Below are 4,410 nucleotides of genomic sequence, written 5' to 3'. Positions count from 1 at the left end.
CCCTGGCCGGTTGGCTCAGCGGTAGAGCGTCGGCCTAGTGTGCGGAGGACCCGGGTTTGATTTCCGGCCAGGGCACACAGGAGAAGCGCCCATTTGCTTCTCCACCCCTCCGCCGCGCTTTCCCTCTCTGTCTCTCTCTTCCCCTCCCGCAGCCAAGGCTCCATTGGAGCAAAGATGGCCCGGGCGCTGGGGATGGCTCTGTGGCCTCTGCCCCAGGCGCTAGAGTGGCTCTGGTCGCAACATGGCGACGCCCAGGATGGGCAGAGCATCGCCCCCTGGTGGGCAGAGCGTCGCCCCTGGTGGGCGTGCCGGGTGGATCCCAGTAGGGTGCATGCGGGAGTCTGTCTGACTGTCTATCCCTATTTCCAGCTTCAGAGAAATTAAAAAAAAAAAAAAGAAAGAAAAATACAAAAAATACAAAAAAAAAAAAAAAGAAAACAGGTAGTCCTTTTGAAAATTGTTTATACCCTTTCCTTTACAATTCTACTTCAGAAAATTAAGCTGAAATTCAGGAATGGCTTAGCATATAAAGAGTTAATCCTGCATGGCGGAGGGAAAGATATATTTGGGGATACATTAGAATCTATGTAGCCTGACCAGGTGGTGGCGCAGTGGATGGAGCATCGAACTGGGATGCGGAAGGACCCAGGTTCAAGACCCCGAGGTCGCCAGCTTGAGCGCGGGCTCATCTGGCTTGAGCAAGGAGCTCACCAGCTTGGATCCAAGGTCGCTGGCTCCAGCAGGGGGTTACTCCGTCTACTGAAGGCCCACGGTCAAGGCACATGTGAGAAAGCAATCAATGAACTAAGAAGTCGCAACGCGCAAGGAGAAACTGATGATTGATGCTTCTCATCTCTCTCCGTTCCTGTCTGTCTGTCCCTGTCTATCTCTGCCTCTGTAAAAAAAAAAAAAAAAAAAAAAAAAGAATCTATGCATAAACACAATAAAATAAAATAAATTTCATGTTAAAAGAAAAAAGTTAATCCCAGCACTAACTATACTAGGGAAAAACTGGAAGCACCTTGTATATCTCCCAATGGAGATAAGTGTTGGCCCTACACACACTGGATGTTTATTACACAACCAATGAATCTTGTGTTCAAAAGACAGTCAAGAAGTATACAACACACCAGAGCCTTAATATTAAGAGATAAAGGAAAGACCAAAAAAAAAAAATGACATTGTATAATTGAATCACAACTTTTTAAGAGTATGCCTAGAAAAAGCAAGAAGATATCTTGACATAAATGCCCTGAGGATGACCCAGTCCTGCTATGTGGCTCCACTATTCTCTGAGAGCCTGATGGTGCTCAATAATGCTTTATTTTTAATTTTTGCTTTGTAACATGGCAAAGGTATTTGCTAATGGCCCTTCTCTGTAGCCCAGCAATTAGTTACCTTCCTACCTCTCAATCCCATCTCGTTCTGATTGACTTAAAAGACCATTATGCTCCCACTTAGATATAATTCATGAATCTACATAATCATGTTTATAATTTTCAATACACATGTAAAGTGATTCCAGTTTTTCCCTTTTCAATTGATGTTGCCATAAACATTTTTATACACAATCACTTTTTTTCTCCCTTAATCATCTTTTTGAGGCCAGTTTTCAGGATTGGAAATACTAGATCAGAGAATTTGAGCACTTCTGTGGCTCCTGATATGTTTTGACAGATTGCTTTTCAAAAGGACTAAGCCTCAAACTTGTGTAATTCAAAGGACACCATCAAGAAAATAAAAAACAACCTGACCGGGTGGTGGCGCAGTGGATGGAGCATCGGACTGGGATGCTGAGGACCCAGGTTCGAGACCCCTGAAGTCACCAGCTTGAGGGTAGGCTCATCTTGTTTGAGCAAAGCTCACCAGCTTGGACCCAAGGTCGCTGGCTCGAGCAAGGGGTTACTTGGCCTGCTGTAGTCCCACGGTCAAGGCACATATGAGAAGGCAATCAATGAACAACTAAGGCATCCAAACGAAAAACTGATGATTGAGGCTTCTCATCTCTCACCGTTCCTGTCTGTCTGTCCCTACCTGTCCATCTCTCTGACTCTCTGTAAAAAACAAACAAACAACAAAAAAACAAAAAAAAAACAAAAAAAAAAGAAAAGAAAAAATAGCCTAACCAGGTGGCGGTGCAGTGGATAGAGCATTGGACTGGGACGCAAAAGACCCAGGTTCAAAACCCTGAGGTCGCTGGCTTGAGTGTGGGATCACCAGCTTGAGAATGGGGTTGCTGGTTTGAGCACGGGGTCACAGACATGACCCCATGGTCACTGGCTTGAGTCAAAAGTTGCTGGCTTGAGCCCAAGGTTGCTGTCTTGAGCCCAAGGACACTGGCTTAAGCAAGGGGTCACTTACTCTGCTGTAGCCTCCCCAGTCAAGGCACATATGAGAAAGCAATCAACGAACAATTGATGCCGCAATGAAGAATTGATGCCGCAATGAAGAATTGATGCTTCTCGGCCTGACCTGTGGTGGTGCAGTGGATAAAGCGTCGACCTGGAACACTGAAGTCGCCGGTTCGAAACCCCGGGCTTGCCTGGTCAAGGCACATATGGGAGTTGATGCTTCCTGCTCCTCCCCCTTTCTCTCTCTCTCCTCTCTATAATGAATAAATAAAATCTTTAAAAAAAATAAAAATAAAAAAAAAAAAAAAGAATTGATGCTTCTCGCCTGACCAGGCGGTGGCGCAGTAGATAGAGCGTCGGACTGGGATGCAGAAGGACCCAGGTTGGAGACCCCGAGGTCGCCAGCTTGAGCATGGGCTCATCTGGTTTGAGCAAAAAAAGCTCTGTTTGTTGAAGGCCCGTGGTCAAGGCACATATGAGAAAGCAATCAATGAACAACTAGGTGTCACAACGAAAAACTAATGATTGGCCTGACCTGTGGTGGTACAGTGGATAAAGTGTCGACCTGGAATACTGAGGTCACAGGTTCGAAACCCTGGGCTTGCCTGGTCAAGGCACATATGGGAGTTGATGCTTTCTGCTCCCCCCCCTTCCCCCGTCTCTCTCTCTCTCTCTCTCTCTCTCTCTCTCTCTCCTCTCTCTCTCTCCCCCTCTCTCCTTTCTAAAATGAATAAATAAAATTAAAAAAATAAAATTAAAAAAAACAAAAAACTAATGATTGATGCTTCTCATCTCTCTCCATTCCTGTCTGTCTGTCCCTATCCGTCCCTCTCCCTGTCTCTCTCTCTGTCATAAAAAAAGGGGGAGGAGGGGCACAAAGAAAACTAGATAGAAGGTGACGGAGGACAATCTGACTTTGGGTGATGGGTATGCAACATAATTGAATGACAAGATAACCTGGACATGTTTTTTTTTTAATATATGTACCCTGATTTATTGATGTCACCCCATTAAAATTAATAAAAAATTATTTATTAAAAAAAAAAGGAAAAAAAGAAAGAAAACAAAAGAGAGCCTGACCAGGCAATGGCGCAGTGGATAGAGTGTCAGACTCTGGGGATGTGGAGGACCCATGTTCAAAACCCTGAGGTTGTCTGCTTGAGCTCGGGCTCATTTGGTTTGAGCAAGGCTCACCAGCTTGAGTCCAAGGCCACTGGCTTGAGCAAGGGGTTACTCGGTCTGCTGAAGGCCCATGGTCAAGTCACATATGAGAAAGCAATCAATGAACAACTAAGGTACCACAACTATGAGTTGATACTTCTCATCTCTCTCCCTTCCTGTCAGTCTGTCCCTATCTGTCTGTCTCTCTGTCTCTGTCACAAAAAAAGAGAAAGAAAAATTTTAAAAACCCACAGAATGGGAGAAAATATTTGCATATCATATGTCTGATAAAAGGCTTATGTCTACAATATATGTCTTATAACTCAATAATAAAAAGACAACCCAATTAAAGTGGTCAAGGGTATGAATAGACATTTCTTCAAAGAAGACACACAAATGACCAAGAAGCACAGGAAAAGATGCTCAACATCATTAGCCATCAGGGAAATGCAAATCAAGACCACAATGAGATAGCTCTTCATACCCACTTGGATGGCTAAAATAAAAAAGGCAAGTGTTGGTGAGGATATGGAGCAACTGAATCTCATATACTATTGGTAGAAATGTAAAATTATGCAACTTCTTTGAAAAACAGTTTGGCAGTTCCTTAAAATATTAAACATCAAGTTATCATATGACCCAACAATTCCACCCTTACGAGTATACTCAAGAAAACTGAAAGGTCCTGGCCAGTTGGCTCAGTGGTAAGAGCGTTGGCCTGGCATGTGAAAGCCCCAGGTTTGATTACCAGTCAGGGCACACAGGAGAAGTGCCCATCTGCTTCTCCACCCTTCCTCCTCTCTTTTCTCTATATCTCTCTGTTCCCCTCCCACAGCCAACACTCCATTGGAGCAAAGTTGGCCTGGATGCTGAGGATGGCTCCATAGCCTCCTCCTCA

This window comes from Saccopteryx bilineata, chromosome 2 (assembly GCF_036850765.1).
Source record: "Saccopteryx bilineata isolate mSacBil1 chromosome 2, mSacBil1_pri_phased_curated, whole genome shotgun sequence".
In the NCBI taxonomy this organism is placed as follows: Eukaryota; Metazoa; Chordata; class Mammalia; order Chiroptera; family Emballonuridae; genus Saccopteryx; species Saccopteryx bilineata.
This window is presented reverse-complemented; position numbering follows the sequence as displayed.